Here is an 18,416-nt window from a genome sequence, read left to right on the forward strand (position 1 = left end):
AGACAAAAGGCAATAACTCCAAATTTCAGAGGAAAGAATTATTTTGAACTGGAATTCTATTGACAGGGAAAATATTATTTACTGAAAATTTATCAATCAAGAACACTTTATATAATAATCATTAAAAGATGTCTTCTAGAAAAATAAAAAGAAATTCAAAACACAAATCCAAGAAAAGAGGAAAATATGGGCTATGAGGAAAAGTAATAAATAAATAAATTAGAAAAAGTCATAGGTAAACATGAAAATTCTTTTTCCTTCTCCTGGGTGATTCTCATCTGCAATAAAAATCCCTGCTGTCAGGGGTGCCTGGTTGGCTCAGTCATTTGAGCGTGTAACTTTGGCTCAGGTCATAATCTCACGGTTTGTAAATCTGAGCCCTGCATCAGGCTCACTGTTGTCAGTGCGGAGACCACTTCAGATCCTCTGTCTCCCTTTTTCTCTGCCCCTCCCCCACTCACAGGCTCTCTCTCAAAAATAAACACTGAAAAAAAAATCCCTGCTGTCAGTTCTTCCAAACTTTAAAAAATATCTTGCTTCAAAATAATCCAAATTAGTTAGAATTGATTGTTTTGAAAGTGAGTCATTGTTTTCCTCCTTTGCATGTGCTTGAAATTTTCCATAATAGAAAAACTGAATAGAAAAATCATCTACTGAAAACTAAAAAAAGAAAAAAAGTTTACCTACAAAAAGAGTATGGACATTAACAGTGGACTAGTTTAATAAACTCCAGTATGTCCACACAATGGAGTGCTATGTACCTATACAAAAATGAGTAAGTTCTATAATATTGATATGGAAAGTGCTCCCTGATACAATATTAAATTTAAAAAAATCAATTTCAGAACAAAAAAAAATCATCTACTGAAAGAGACACAGACTGGGCAAAAATAATTTTTAAAAATATATGTTGATGTTTAAAAGAGATAAACTGAAACAAAATTATTCAGAAGGATTAAACATAATGAGATGAACAATAAAATATCAGATAAATGCTTTCAAAAAAGAACTAGATGTAAAATATTGGTCTTTCAAAAATATACTCAAAATGAAAATATTATTGAGTGATATCAGATAATATTATGAAAGTTCCTCAAAAAAATTAAAAACAGAATTATCATATGATCCAGAAATCCACTGCACGGTACTTACCCAAATAAAATGAAAACACTAATTAAAAAAGATACATGCACTCCTTTGCCTACTGTAGCATTTACAACAGCCAAGATATAGAAACAACCCAAGTATCCATCAACAGATGAATGGATAAAGAAGATACACATACACTTGTGTATATACTCAGCCATAAAAAAAAAAAAAAACGAGATCTTGCCATTTTCAATGACATGGATAGACCTAGAGGTATAATGCCAAGTAGAATAAGTCAGACAGACAAAGACAAATACCATATGATTTCACTTCTGTGTGGAATTTAACAAACAAATGAAGAAACAAAGAAAAGAGACAGACAAAAAAACCCCACAAACTCCTAAATATAGAGAACAAACTGGTGGTTGCCAGAGGGGAAGTAGGAGAGGGGTATGAAATAGATAAAGGGGATTAAGAGTACACTTATCATGATGAGCACTGAGTAATGTATAAAATTATTGAATCACTGTATTGTACACCTGAAACTAATATAACACTATATGTTAACTATACTTCAATGAAAAAATTAAAATATTAAACATGACAAAGGAAGAATGCATTTACAAAAGTTAGAAACCTTTTAAGGAATCTTTATGCACCTAAATAGTAATATATACAGTAAAAATGGTTAGAATAAGGAGATATTACCAAATCCAATGTTATAGTGAAAAACTTTAGGCTAATCAACAGATCATGGAGGACAATCATAAGTAAGAATCTACAGAATATTTACCAAAAAATGATGATGTAACGGTCCTCAAGAGAAAAAAAAACCATAAATTCTAAAAAGTAAAAATCATATCATTTACTCTCTAATCACAATATAATAAAATGAGAAAGTAACAGTGAAAAGATAACAAAATTCCCTTCCCTTAGATTTTAGTACCTTTTAAATAACTTTGGATACAAGAGGAAATCAAACCTCAAACCTCAGACTATTTTCAATGTGGCATATCAAAAATTATGGGATGCAGCCAAATTGGTACTCAGAGAAAATTTTATCATCTTAACTACATGTATTAGAAAATAAGACATACTGAAAACTAAAGTACTAACCATTCAGCTAAAAGAAGGAAGAAAGAGAACAAAATAAACCTGTAGAAAATAGAATAAGTAAATCTCATCTTATTCCATTGTCTCTTTATCTCAGCCTGATCTCTCCTTTGAGTGTTGTTTTATTTCAGACACCATGTTTTGTTTTTTGTCTTGTTTGTTTTTAACAAACCATAGGGTTTGCTGGAACCCTTTCACCTTTCTAAAAATTTCTTGTAGAATTTGCAGTAGTTTTTTTAGTCTTTAAGATACTGTTCCCTTTACCTCATTTTATAGTTTTTTCTCACCAGTCTCCATTAGAATTTTTAAAATGTTCTATCCTCTATAGGGAGTGTTATCTAAACGCAATATTTGTCAACGTCCAGCAATATACTGATTTCCATAGCTCTGCTGACTACCCCTCTGAGTTCTGGTCAGAGCTGCATGTAGGCTGATATGAATTTCTTGCTGCCCAATTCCATACAACTAGTGGGGGCTCTTCAAGTATGGCTCTGTCGTAATGAGGTGGAATGTTTTTACTCCCCCTGCTGCTGAGAATCTGAATTGGGGAGGGGAAATACTTAATCCACACAGCATGACCAGAATCCACTTGTGCCCGAGACAGACATCACTAATAAATAGCCATGGCTGACCCAGTGAGTCTACATTCAGCCTTGGACTCTTTCTGAATAAATTCTCTGAGTAGTATTCATTATCTGTCAAGAATTGTCATAGAAGATGAAACTTCTTCTACCCTGCTCCAAATCAATGGAACACATGCAAACTCTTATCTCTGATACACACTCCACTTGGACAATGCCCCTGACCAGGCCTCTGGCATCACTGCCATCCTAGGCCTGGCTTCTCTTAGCTGACTTTCTTCCCCAGAGTCCCTTGCCTTTAGAAATTACCCTTCCACAACTCATGTAGCTCAGAGGTAAAAACAACATGTCAAGATGTTGTTGTTGTTGTTGCTGCTGCTGTTGTTGTTGTTGTTATTGTTGTTATAATCGTGCAGGCCTTTTGGATACCCTCAGTGACCCTAACTGGAGTCATAACCTAAAGTTGGACCCAATAATCAGCTTTTAATTTCTGGCAGATTTCCAGTCATCAGCATGTTGATTCAACTCAGTGTGGAATGATCTAAAATTAAATTACATTGTCTTTGCTCTTTCAAAAACAAAGTATCTTTATTACAGCTAACTAATATCTATACTTTGAGAATTTTAGACGAAAAAAAGGATATAGACACCTATAATTTTACAATGAATTTAATTGCTACTTATACTTCCTCACTGTCATTTGTTATATGGATAGTTTAAAGAAAAACACCTTACAGACTCTTCTATAATTGGATACTTAAGAGTGACTTTAAGAAACCCACCGCAGGGAGGAAGACCTGGGAGTCAGTCAAAGCACACAGGAGTTTTCCAGAAAGGAGTGACAGAAACACAATGCAAACTGATTAAAGCAAATCAGGGATGGGAAGAGTTACTGTAAAAACACTGGGGTAGTTCTGAGACAGGAAGGGCCACAGCTGCATGAAACAGGCTGGTCCTGGGGCCTTGAGGGGCTAGAACCAGGTCCTGATACTGGCAGGCCTTCTTCAGCCTTCATTTTGGTTTGGTTCAGCCCTAGATCCATCTTGGGCATACAGGCTTTCTCCACACAGTAGGATAAGCTTCCACTGTTTCCAACTTCACCAACCCCAAACAGAAAGACCTTCTCCATCAGCCTGTCCCAGTTGCAACCATCCCAGGGAAGGTCTCTGATTGGCCCAGCTTGATCTTTAAGCTCATTATGTCAACTGTCAGCTGGAGACACTCGCCAAGGGGGTGGGGTACTCTGAGAGTTCAGATCTAGGTCCTGTGCTCACTCCTGGGGGTGATGCGGGGGTGATCCAGATGCGGGATCTATGACCAGATTGGGATGGAGTGGGAGTAAAGGCATGCAGGGCATCTAAAGCCACAGCTCCCACAAACCAGTATGAAATCTTCACATGTGTTACAGCATCTAATTCCAAGCACAGCATTTACTGGAGGGAAAGGGAAGCACACTGAGTATCTGATGCCTTAGAAGAGAGAGTCACTAAAAGTAGGGAGGTAGCAATGGTGAGGCCAAGAACACCAAAGGAAAATGTCACCCACTCTGCATTTTTTCTCAGAGTTGGTTCTGGTCCCTAAATTCATCAGTAGAGAAGAGCAGTCAACTGCACATACCGGTGCCCCGTTTCTGACACAACAGTGAGCGTGTGAGAAGTCCACTGTGTCCTCTGTAACCCAGCATACGGGAATAAACCTGTAGTTGCAGAACCTTTTCTTGATGTCATCACTTAGCCAAACTGTGGAGCCAGATCATCCTACCTTCACCTGACAGGTTTTGAATTCTGACCAGGACCTGCCTCAGCTTTTATTTACAGCCAATCCTCTAAAAACAAATACCGTGTACTTATACATTATATCAACTCAGAGTTTCTCAAATGGTGCCTTGTAGGTTTTGGGTTTTGTTTGTTGTTTGTTTGTTTTTTGAGCTGTTTCCTACAAACACACACTAGATCTGTTTTACCCAACATACCCTGCGCTGGACAGTAACACACAACTCAGGCAACAACACCAATCTAAGATACGGCTGACAGTGGAAGCATCTGACAGGTGTCAGTAGAAAAGTCTGGAAATGCTCTTTTGTGATTCCTAATATGCCAGGAAGTATGTAAAGTATTTTACACTTATTAATCCTCACAACAGTCATGTGAGTATTATTATCTCCGTTTCACAGATAAGGAAAATGAGGCTCAGGGAGGTTATCCAGACCCCAGGCTGCCCCATTGCAGAGTCCAAGCAAGATCTTCCACCCTAAGCTACTCTACTCCCACCCCCACCCCCACCCCCACCCATCACAGAACAAAAGCTTGTATGCTCTGTTGGGTCTCAATCTCCTTTTCAGCAGAGCACTTTAGCCAAAATTGACCCAACTCTCAACTGAAACAGGCACTTCTGGGCAAGGCAGGGGGCTTGGGAGAGCCCGGAACCTGCAGGCTTTCATTCGTGGGCCTACATCGTTCAGGGGCCTGGTGAGGAAGGTGTCTGTGCAGCTTCTGAGGTGGGGAGGCCAGGCACCTGGAAATCAGAAGGCTATGTAGTGCCTGTGATTCTCACAACTCCTGTAAACTCAACTGTGAACCCTGAAGAAAGGAGCTGTGACACTAGGGGCAGCAGCTGTTTTCACAAGTTCAGAAAGGACTTAGAGATGGGGCTGGCAGAGGGTAGGGGAGGGTGGGTAGGAAAATGGCTCTCATGCCCAAGTGACAAACTCCAGTTTACATGGAGAGAAGGTAGTCTACAGGCAAGAAGTCTGTCTTTTATTGACCTCCAAACCACATTTCCCGAGATAGTTATATGAACACAGTTTTTACTAGAGGGAAAGAAATAATTTTTCCTCATAACACTGCAATTAAACTTGTAAAGTATATCCAATGGAATACTACAAATATTCCTTTATTATTTCATGAGGAAACTATTCCAAAGATCTTGGGAGACACTGGTAAAACCCATAAAAGTCACAATAAATATATTTTGGTATTTACCTGATAAAGGGTTCCTCTCTTAATCCCTATCCCAATATTTTTCAAGCCTGAAAAAAAAAAGTTAACTTTACCAACTTCAAATGCAAAACAAGTGTTCATATTGTTCATGAGTCCCCAGCTTTCAAAATCTGTCTGCTGATTACTACAATTTTTCCTGAGAAATAGTCCCAAAATGCAGTCCCCTAAAATAGATCTAGCAGTTTTCTATAAAGAAAATCAATTTTTAAAAGTTTTTTCCAAGTCTTTTCTTTAAGCTTTAAAAAAAAACTATATAAAACTGTTTTCTAGTGAAATCAGTGACTGTATTTGTACTTTGCCTTAAGAAAAATAAAACCAGTTCAACTGAATCAGAAATAACAGATGAAGAGAAAAAAAATTCCCCGTAAAGACAATGAATGCTTCACTGAGCACCATGCCAGTGGCTCTTTCAGGGATTAAGGATTCAGGCAAGGGATATCCCCCATGCAAAATGTCTTAATTCACTGCCCTTGTTTGGTTAGATTAATCCAACTCTGAATCACCTGATTGGGTCATGCAAGTGCTTTAGAAGGGGTTAGAATGCCCACCACTCACCCACTTGAAAGGTTGCAGTGCTCCCTTGTCACAAACCAAAGAAATTCTTCCTTAATAGTCAAAGGAAAACAAAGTCTTAACAGACTTTAGGCATCCCCTTCATTCAAATTCACCCCCAAAGAAACCACAAATCCGTTCAATACTTTTAACATCTGTCTGTATTTCCACTGTGTATGTGTGTGTTTCAATAAAGAATACCTTGGGTGTAGAAGTGTGGCTTTTTTATAAGTTGTATATGTTAAAGCCAACACACAAAGGACCTTAGGTAATTATTTTCATTTACTGTCATGGACTGACTGGAACTGATGGGAGAGGAAGTACTGTGGCCAAGAGTCCGGGAATGATGGGCAGTGGTAGTTCTGAAGACCAACCCCTAAGCCCAAATGGGTTATTCTGAGACAGGAAAATCCAGGCACAGGCAAATCCAAAGGGAGGGCAAGGCAGAGAGGCAAGTCAAGCCAGAACAAATGAACAAGCCACAGGGGCACCCACGGGTGGGGAGCAATGACTCTGGGGAGGAGGGGTTGCCAGGCAGGATGGAGAAGATACAGGGTGGGAATAAGGGTTTGCTGGGAGGATCAGTGCTGGGCAGGTGTGGCACCAGAGGCCCTGGGCTGTGTGTCTAACCTTGTTTTCAAACAGAAAATAATGTTCAAAAAACCTTTCCATTCACATTATGATTCTGAAATAAACGTAAAGCAGCTTTCACTCTCTTCTCTATGGCATCAGCAGAACCATGAGTAATGAACATTTCCCAGAGTTTTTGATGCTTCTTCTTGGGAGCAACTGCTGAGCACAGGAGTTAATGATCACCGAAAAGAATATTTGGTAAGTGCCAAGAAACACAGCAACAGAAGGGACTCAAGCCTTCAAAAGGACAGTAAAGGAAATACTAAAGAAAACGCACTTTCTTATTTGAGCACCTACCGCCTTCTCCTTATGTCATATTCCATTACAGTCCTGGCATACCAGTTTGGCCAGCAAACAGTTTCTTCTCTACAGTTTCCAGACTAATTTGTAGGCAAATCTCTCCTTTCCCTCAATGTGAAATACAATACCTTTCTGCAATAAGAAGGAATTTGTTCCATCTATGCCCCAATTAGTGGCTGTGATTCTCCATCCCGGTTCCCCACTTGCTCACTGGAACATTCCCAAGAGGGAATGGCCTCTCTCTCCAGGATCCTTTTAATAATCTTCATCATCAGAACACCAAGCTGGGAAAGCTGATGAGAATCAGGATGGCACCCGTAGTGTGGAGTAAGTCATGGTTGAGTTCTTCTGCACAAACCACATGCTTCCACATCATATCCAGTGTTTCCTTACCAACTGAAATTACATCAAGCTGGGGTTGGTTTGAATTAAAAGGGAGGGATCTTCTGGGGGGAAAGAGGCCCTGAACTCGTGCTGGAAAAGTTAGGGCCACCCGCTGGGAGACCCCCTGAAAGTTGCATTCACACGACCAAGTTGCCTCTCTACATGCTCAGCGAACAAAGCTTCCAATCATGCTTAACCCAGCTTTCTCACATACCCATTCCTCTCCATGGCAGAGCCTGCAAAAGGAGCTGAGGATGCACAGGTCAACAGGCCAGAGTTCTGAAAGGAGGACACTACACCCTCCAGAGATGGTGGGGTGCCAAAGTCTTCCCAGAGAAGGGGACACTTGAGCTGAGCCCCAAAAGATGAAGGTGATGGGACAGGAATGTCTGGAGGAAAGGCAGAGCCACTGGAATGGATTACTAATGGGATAAATATCACAGGACTTCAGGGGACCTGGTCTATCTCCCTTTGAGCAGGCCAGCCTCACTGTGCTTTCTTCCTTCTGTGGACCTGCTATATCTGCCTTCTCTCCTTCCTTCTAACCCACAGGGCTCTGCCTTCTCCCAGGCAACTGCTGCTCTTTCTTCTGTGTTAGGGCCACATTCACTTCCTCAGAGAAGCATTCCCGACTTTCCAACCACATGGAGTCCCTGTATATTTCAGGGGCTGCATCACCCATGAGAACAGTCATTTTATAGTTCCTGTGGGATTCTTCAATTAGTGTCTATTTCCTCCACTTGGATGTAACCCCCTGAGAGCAGAGACAGGGTTTCTTTCAGTCTTCCTATTATACCCCCACCACTAAGCATAGTGCCCATAGATATTTCATGGGATGAATGATGGAATGACTGAAAGGATGAATGAGTGAGTGAGCCCACAAGGCATAGAACCATATGCCCAGGAAGTGTGAGTGCTGTGTGGCCAGAGTGATGGGTATGTGTGGTGGGTGGAGGATGCCGGGAGAGAAGCCAGAGAATGTTGAGAAGGAACCTGGATCCACCAAGGTTGTAAATTTGAATTTAATATGAAAGCTATGGGGATCCACTGAAAAAGAGGAGAGTGACTGCCTGAAAAACCTAACACACAGAAGACCCAAAATGTGCTTAAGTATTTGCCTCTTAGAGAGCCAGTGATGGGAGAGTTGGATCTCTCACTGACAGAGAGGTGGGAAACACTGTGGTTTAGCAAACCAATTGAGTTTGCTCAATAGGCAGTAAATGCAATTTGCTGTGAACCATAATTATATATGAGTTTTATTTTTTCCTCCAAAACTTTCCCCAGAAGAATCAATTATGCTCTGATTTTAAAAAACAAAACAGCATTTGAACTTGTGCACAATGAAGTTCTCTTATCTACCTTTCTCACTTTACTTATCTTTTGTTCTATTTCAATTTGGATTAAATCCTCCACATATGTACAAATTAAGTGGTTTTACTTTTGTTACACTGCTTGAAGCAGTTTTCACATAGATCTGTTTTGCTTTGCTTATTTCTCAACCATACCCTTTCTGTATGTTGTAATCATTATTTGGCAAGGGATTTTCAGATGTAATTAAAAGCAGCTAATCACATCAAAAATTTAAATGGAAAGTTTTATAAACCTATGCCACATTACGCCCCCCCAAAATGTAAATAGTATCAATATGAGAGCTGCACTAGGTTTCACAAATAAGAATATGAACTGTATAAAAGGTTTTAAAATATAAACTGTTGAACAGAGAAGGCCCAAATCTGAAATTAGCCTTTTAAAGTCTTCTAAATATTTATACAGCAATAAAATACAGAGGAGCTTTAGAGGAACTCAAAGGTAAGCACAGTAGCAAGTGTAATTGTTGATGTTTAGTTTGCTGACAATATAAGAAAGATTGTATTTATTTAAGGGATATTCAGTTGAATACATGGCTTTATAGAAATGTAATTTTAACACTAAATAACATTAAATAAAACCTTGATAGCTTGACCTGTGAGGTTAAATACCTTGTTTCTGATAAAGTTTAATGACTATATTTTAAAATATGTGAGAGGGAAAGAAATGAAATAGAATCATTTGAGTTTCTACTTATGTGGCAAACATCACACCAAAAGATTGATATATTTTAACTAAGCCTAGTCTGCACAACAACTGGCTGAGGTAGGTGTTTTTACTCTTTTTACATATGCTAAGAATGGAGTTTCAGAAATTTGTTGAGACTTGTTTTATGGCCAAGCATGTGATCAACCTAGGTGGATATTCTATTAGCCACTTAAAAAATCATGTGTATTGTCATTGTTAAATGTGTTTTACAGATGTTAATTAGGTTGATAAGGTTGTTCATGTCTTCTATATCCTTATTAATGTTCTGTCCATTTGTCCTCTCAATTTTTGAGAGATTACTGAAACCTCCAAATTTTAATTGTAGATCTGGTTTTTTTTGTTTTGTGTTTTGTTTTGTTTTTGTTTTTAACTGCCAGCGTTTGCTTATGTGTTTTGAAGTTGTTATTGGATGCATACACATTTAAAATTGTTATGTCTTCCTAACATATTGTCCTTTTATTGTTGTTCAGTGTCCCTCTTTATTTCTGACAATCTGTTTTGAAGTCTACTTTCTCTGACATTTATATAGTCACTCCAGCTTATATATGATTAATGTTTGCATGGTATATCTTTTTCCTCTTACTTTTAACCTAACTGTGCCTTTATATTAAAATTTTCTATATTATAGACAGTATATATTTAGATCTGCCTTTTTTATCCAGTCTGAAAAAAGTCACAATAAATATAATTATCAGTATGGTTGGATGTAAATTTGCCATTTTGCTATCTGTGTTCTATTTTTCATTTATTTCAGTTCTTTTTCTTTCTCTTTTGGATTAGTTGAGTATTCTTAGTATTCTGTGTCCTATATTCCCTTCTACACCTATTTGTTTGTTTTAGTGCTTGTACTGGGGTTTACTACATATATCTTAAACATATTACAGCCTACCTTCAAATATTATAGTATTACTTTGTGTGTAATGTGAGAAGCTTACAACAGTATACTTTCAATTCTCCCTCTATCCTTGGTACTACTGTATACTTTATTTCTACATATGTAATAAATACTGAAATATGTTATTTTTGCTACAAACATCCAATTTTATTTTATTGTTTAAAGTTTATTTATTTTGAGAGAGAGAGTACACGTGAGTAGAGGAGGGGTAGAAAGAGAAGGAGAGAGAGAATCACAATCGCATGAACCCTGAGATCATGCACTGAGCTAAAATCAAGAGTTGGAAGCTTAACCAACTGAGTCACCCAGGCAACCCTTTCCAATTGCATTTTAAATGAATAAGATGAGGAATACATTTTATATATTTACCTACATGTTTACTATTTCTGACACTCTTCATTCCTTTGTGTAGATCTGAGTGTCCATCTGGATAAATACCAAAACGTGTTATTTTTGCTACAAACATCCAATTTTCTTTTAAATGAAAAAAAATTGAAGGAAAAATTTTATATATTTACCTGAATGTTCATTATTTCTGGCACTCTTCATTCCTTTGTATAGATCTGAGTTTCCATCTGGAATTATTTCTTTCAGCCTGAAGAACTTTTAAAATATTTATTGTCATGCAGATCTGCTGACAATTAACTATGAACTTTCTTTGTAGGAAAATCTTAACTCTGTTTTTGAGGGATATTTTCACTGAATATAGAATTCTCAGCTGACAGATTTATTCATTATCATGATCAAGGTGACATTCCATTGTCTTCAGGTTTGCATTGTTTCCACAGAGAAGTTAGCAGTTATCTTGTCTTTCCTATATGGAATGTGTCTTTTTCACTGGCTGCTTTAAAATTCCCTCTACATCACAGGTTTTCAGCAAGCTGATTATGACATGCCTGTTATGATCTTATTTATATTTTGTTTGGCATTTATTGAACTTCTTGGATTACTAAGTTTACAGTTTGCATCAAATTTGGGAAAATTTCACCTATTATAGTCTGCAAATACTGTTTTCTCCCTCCTCACACTCCAACCACTAACTTTCCTCAGGAACTCAAGTTATATGTATTTTTATTTTATTTATTTATACATGAGAGAGAGAAAGAGAGAGAGAGTGAGCAAGGGAGAGGGGCAGAGGGAGAGAGAAAGAGAGAATCTTAAGCAAGCCGCATGCTCTGTGCAGTCTGACACAGGGCTCGATCACATGACTTTGGGATCAGGACCTGAGCTGAAATCAAGAGTTGGATGTTCAAACGACTGAGCCACCCAGGCACCCTTGATATTTCATACAAGTCATGGAAGGTCTGTTTATGTTCAGATTTTTTTCTTTTGAAATTTGATTTGGGTAGTATCTATTGCTATGTCTTCAAATTCATTAATTTTTAATTTTATATAGTGTCTAATATTCTGTTAAGCCTACCCAGTGTTTTTTTTCTCTCTCTCATATATTGTAATTTTCCCAAGAAGTTCCATTTGATTTTTAAAAATATTTTGTTTGTTTCCTCATTTGATTTTTAGGTGTCATTGGTCACAGATATAAAAATCATTCCAAATCATGGGAAAATGTTTCCTAAAATCAACCTGATCATTCCAATAGTAGTTGTATAGTGGAAGTGGAAGAGCCACCTTATGAATGTCCAAAGGAAGCCTGACCTCTGTATCAGTAGAGATACATTGGCAATATAAATCATAAAGGAAAAAACCCAATCAGTAGGCCTAATAGATAGCAGACAGACTTCTGATCAGACAGACCTGAAATTATATCCTTAATTCCACAATTTATATAACTTTAGGCAAATTCCTTAACAGTTTCCTCACCTGAATGAGAGAAATAATAACTTTTTAATATGACTGTTAAGAAGATTATGTGCTATATGAATAGAACTCAGTGTTTGGTATGTAGTATGAACTCCATAAAGGCTCATTCTCATTATTTTATTATTACTTATAAACCTGTAAAAATACTTTCCATATCATCTCCAGAAAGAATTTTTATTCTTCTTGTCTTATATCTAAACCATTTATCTAGATTTTAAGCCCATTTACAATAGGACCCAAGTTACTATATTTATGCTGCTTCAGGTAATAATCAGCCATTTAAAAAGATAAAAAATACAAAACCATCTTTCCGTAATAGATTAGTTGGGCACATGTTACTTTGCATGGATGCTGAGAAAAACCCTCTTGATAAATAAGCATTCCATTATTGGTGTCAATGAAGCCTAGCAAACACATCTGCCAAGAGTTTTGGTTAAGAACTACAGTGATGGCAGGGCACATTTCTTAAGCCAGGATAGTTTCTGTTTACAATGTTTTAATTGCTAAAATGGGACCTGCACTAAACCAGATGTGTCTTCATCTGTGCACTCATTGAGCTAGATTTCTTTATGATTAGGATGACCCTACATCCCAATTTGCCTAGCACTATTCCAATTTATGCCTGTCATCCCAGAACAATTCTTAATAGTGCCCCCTTTCACTCCTAAAAGTGTTTGGATAATCCATCATATGGTTAGTCTATCTATAGTTACTCTTTACCAATTATGGTTCTGCAACACATGTGATAGATGTGATAAGTATTAGTGTGTTGTTGTTACTCTTAAAGCTGATCAAGGGTTAAGACATGTATTAATATCTGGAATGTGAGAAACACGACCTTGTGAAGCAAATTACTTATATCCCAGGCTCACTGTGGATTTAGAGACAATACATTGCAAGTTAATTATAAAATGAAAGAGGAAAACTAGATTTCAACAGTACTGTCAAATAGAATGTTTATAGGATGAGGAGACACAGATGGGATTGTTTGATCAGAAAGTTAATATTTGCAAAATTTTCTACTATTAATCCCTGACTGCAAATATGGCTACTGTATGGAAATTCTCAAGGGTTGAGGGTGGATATGGGAGGAGGTAGTTGGTGGGAGGAGAAAAAATAGAGGATAGGTATACACAATTAGATAAGGCATATTCGATATGGTATAACATCTAATATTACATTTGAAAAACAAAAATACCCATTGTTTTCTTAAACCAAGGAAAGTAACCAAAATATGTTTTGGCAAGGCTACATAGGGATTTGTAAAATGGGGCACATCTCTCAAGGGCTGAAACTCATCAGAATCTTGAGGGAGATGAGGTACAAGAGGTTATTTGTTTTTAAATTTTTTATGGTGACATAATTTACACAACCAGAAGAGTACATAAAACCTATAAATAGTTTTATAAGGAGTTTTAAAAATAATGAAATGAATAAAAGATCTGCCCACTAGCCAGCTCAAGAAATAAAACAGGTCTTCTGATTCTCCTCCTCAGTGGTATCGTCTCCTTCCTCTATCTCAAAAAGGCAACCTTAAGGGGCACTTGGGTGGCTCAGTTGGTTGAATGTCTGACTTCAGCTCAGGTCATGATCTCACGGTTCCTAAGTTCGAGCCCGCATCAGGCTCTGTGCTGACAATACGGAGCCTGCTTGGGATTATCTCTCTCCTCTTTCTGCCCTCCCCCACTCATGCCTTCTCTCTCTCTCTCTCTCTCAAAATAAATTAACTGAAAAAAAATCAAAAAACAAAAACAAAAGATAACCTCAATTCTAAAACTTTGTTTATCTCTGCCTTACGGTTTTCCTCTAGGTATATAATCCAAAACAGTATGTTGTTGCGTGTTGCCTGATTTGAACTTTTTATAAACAGAATCATAAGGTATGCATTCTACTATTTGCTTCTGTTGCTAAAAAAACTGTTGTGAGATTCATAATCCTTGGAGCTTTAATTAACTTTTATTGCTGTGTATTAGTTAATTCACTATAAGAATATATTAAAATCGGTCAACTTTACTGTTGCTGAATATTTGGATAGTTTGAAGGGTTTTTGCTTATGAATAATGCTTCTGTGACCATTCTTGTCAGTTTTTCGTGGGCATGAGTGCAAGAATTCCTCTAGGGTACATATTTAGAAATGCAATTTCTGGTTGTAGGTTATGTGCATGTGCAACGTTGCTAAGAAATGCCAAACTCTTGGCCAGAGCCAACTGAAAACTCCTACCTCCGACAGATGTGGGTGTTTGCTCTTCCATATCCTTTCCAAGCATTGCTATTTGTAGACTTTTTCTTGTTTTCCTAACAGTAGGTGCAAAATCATATTGTAGTTTAATTTGCACTTGATTAATAACGAAATTATGCTTTTAAAATTTCATTTTTAGCATATTAATCATTTCCCTTCTGCAAAACATCGTTTATGTTTTTGCTTATGTTTCTGTTAAGATATCTCTTATTCATTTGTTGGGGGTCCTCATACATTCTGGATACTAATCCTTCCTTGGTTATATGCATTGGAAATATTTTCTCTTACTTTGTGAGATAATTTTTGCTTTCCTTATGGTGTCTTTTGATGATTATAAATTCTTAATTTTAAAGCAATCCAATTCAACAATAGTTTCCCTTAGGACTATAATTTATTAAATTAAGAAATAAGACCTTATGATACTGGGGTCATAAAAAGACATTCTCCTACATGTTTTTCTAACATGCTTTTAGCTTTATCCTTTCACATTTATTATTTAATCCGACTGAAATTGATCTTTCTGTATGTTAAAGTATGAGTAGTACTTCAATAATTTCATTTTTTCCCCCAATATGGTTATACAATTGCTTCGACAGCATTTGTTGAAAAGTCCATTCTTCACCCATTGTTAGGCAATATTATCTTTGTCATATTTGGACATACCTGTTTCTGGACACACTATTATGTTATATTGGCCTATTTGTATATCCCTGAATTTCACTGCACACTGCCTTCACCTTTATAATCAGACTTGACTTTGGTGGAACATGTTCAGTAATGACTCTTTGGGGGTGGATCAGATTGTGAAGGTTCATGAAAAGTCCTGTTGGAATTTTTTTTTGGAATAGCATTAAAATCTATAAATCATTATCATTTTTAGTTTTCTTAGAACATATTCTCTTTCTCCACTTATTTAAGTTCCATGAATTTCTACATAAAAGGCTTGCATGTCTTTTGTGAGATTTTTCCCTATATATTTTATTGCTATTTAAGAACTATCTTTATTGTTAAAATTTCATTTTCTAACTTCTAATTGCTATTGCAGAGACATAAAATTCACTTTTACATATTGGTTTAGTGCCCAACAAATTTGCTAACTCTTAGCAATTAAAATAGTTTACTTGTAATTCATCTGTAATTTGGATGGGGAGCTTTCTATATAGACAATCATAATATATACAAATAATGACAGTTTTGTACCTTCCTTTCCAATCCACATACCTTTAAATTGCTTTCTTTTTCTACCTCTGACTGATACCTCCTGTAAGAAATTGAAGGAGTGGTTTCTTATGGCTAATGTCAGACCAGGAGGTCCCAACCCTCATCCCCCCATAGAAACATTTTAACAACTACTCAGGAAGGGAAATCGTTCTGAGAAAGCTCCAGAGTATAAGAAGCTGCAGCAACCCAGTGGAGCACAACAGCCAGGGATGGCTGTATAGAGAAATTGTAGGAAACACTTTACCTGCATTGACCCTTGCCCATCTTTCAGGGCAGCCCAGACTGATGCCAAAAGGGACCCCCTGAGCCACAACTTCCCTTTCTGAGAAAAAGGAAGAGCAGGAGGACCCCAGCAGCCTTTGTCACCCACCGACACTCACAGCCTTTGCCACCTAAGATCCCAAGAGTCTTTTCATCACTTGATAGCTCATTTCTTTGTAGCACTGACTACTGTTCCATGGTCTATATGTACTACAGTATATTTATTAACTTACTAAAGGACATCTTGGTTGCTTTCATTTGGGGACAATTATGAACAAAGCTGCTATAAATGTTTATACAAAGGTTTTGGTGTGGACATAAATTTTCAACTCATTTGGGTAAATACCAAGGCGTGTTAACTGCTGAATTGTGTGTTAATTATGTTTAGCTTTGTCAGAAACTTCCAAACTGTCTTCTAAAGTGGCCAAAACATACTGCGTTCCCACAGACAAGGAATGATTGTTCCTGTTACTCCACATTCTCACCAGCACTTGGTGTTGCCAGTGCTGTGGTTTTGGCCACTCCAATATAAGTGTCATAGTACCTCATTGTTAATTTGCACGTCTGTAGTGACATATGTTCTTGGGCATATTTTCATACACTTACTTGCCATTTGTGTATCTTCTTTGGTTAACATGTCTGTTCAGGTTTTTTGTCCATTTTTAAAATCAGGGTGTTTTTTCCTTCTTCTTCTTCTTGATGAGGTTTAAGAGTTCTTCATATATTTTGGGTTAACAGTTCTTTGTCTATGAAGACAGGTCTGTGGCTTGTCTTATTCTCCTGACAGTGTCTTTCACAAAGCTTAAGTTTTTTAAGTTCAATAAAATCCAGCTTATCATTTTTCTTTTTCATGGATTGTACCTTTGGTTTTGCATCTAAAAAGCCATCACTATACCTAAGACAACCTAGATTGTCTCCTATGTTATCTTCTAGGAGTCTTAATGGTTTTGTGCTTTACACTTAGATTGATGAACCATTTTGAGTTAATTTTTGTCAGGTGTAAGATCTGTGTCTAAATTCATTTCTTTTTGCATGTGTATATCCAGTGGATCCAGCACTACAGACTGCACAATCAAAGATTAAGAGAGAGATGACATAAACTAATGCCATCATAGGAATAAGTTATATACATGCAAATGATGGGAGGGACTTAAATGAAGAACAAAGGCTGCCAGGCATCAGAGGAGGTGATGAAATTGGAGACCAGCCTGGAGAAAAGTACATCACTGTTACTAGGATGGAAAGGGAAAACCATACCCAGACAGCACTGATTTCAGAAGGGGTGTGTGTGTGTGTGTGTGTGTGTGTGTGTGTGTTTTATGATTTGTTATTGACACTTTGGGAAAAGTTGACAATAAATCTTAACTCTCATTCTCTATCCATCCTAAGTCTGGAGAATGCTGAATGTTTTCTTGCAGAATTACTTGTTAATTGCTTTTTTTCATTTTTGTGAGCTGCTGAGTGTGAAAAACTGGGATTACATACCATCCTTTTCCCAGAGGAATGAGTAACTCCTTAATTTTATCCCAGAAGTCTTAGTAAAATAAAAGCTTCAGTTCCCTTACTTATGACTACAGACCTGAAGAGAGTTCTTAATTTTCATCCTAAATAAATAACAGTTCACCTAAACATAGGAAAGTAACATTAAAAGACTCAGCCAATATTACAGACCTAAACTTTACTAAATGGCCAAGTGATGGGAATCCAGGCTTAATTATTACTCTGCCTTAACTGAGAAGATAAAATTTCTACATTCTTTGTTTACATAAAAGCATTCGGTTCCAATTGTTCCCCATATTCAGATGATCTTAATGTTTTTATGGAATGCCTACCACATAGAAATGAGAGTTTACAGGTGATACAATGAGCTTCTCTCTCTGGACCTGGTACCAGATGGAACAAACATTAATTACTGTAGCCAGTTAAACAGTTTAGTTAAATTAACAGCACTTTAAACTTCTTCACTCTCACCCACCTAATAATCCTAGAGCCAATGAAGGGGCTATGGCCCGTTTAAATTGAATAGCCTGCTTTGTGCTTTTTTACCTTTTTACCTATATCCTTCAGCCAGTTGAGATAAAGGACTGATTCAATCCCTTTGGGGGCTACTCTTGGAATGGTTGCCAAGAGGTAAGGATCAGCAGAACTGTCCCTGTATATATAAGGTGAAACATCTCTCTATAGAATCAAGGCCATACACTAGAGAATTGCTCTGCTAGTCCATACAGCTTATTGATACCTCTAGGGGAAAAACT

The sequence above is a fragment of the Neofelis nebulosa genome, chromosome 4 (assembly GCF_028018385.1).
Source record: "Neofelis nebulosa isolate mNeoNeb1 chromosome 4, mNeoNeb1.pri, whole genome shotgun sequence".
Taxonomy (NCBI): domain Eukaryota; kingdom Metazoa; phylum Chordata; class Mammalia; order Carnivora; family Felidae; genus Neofelis; species Neofelis nebulosa.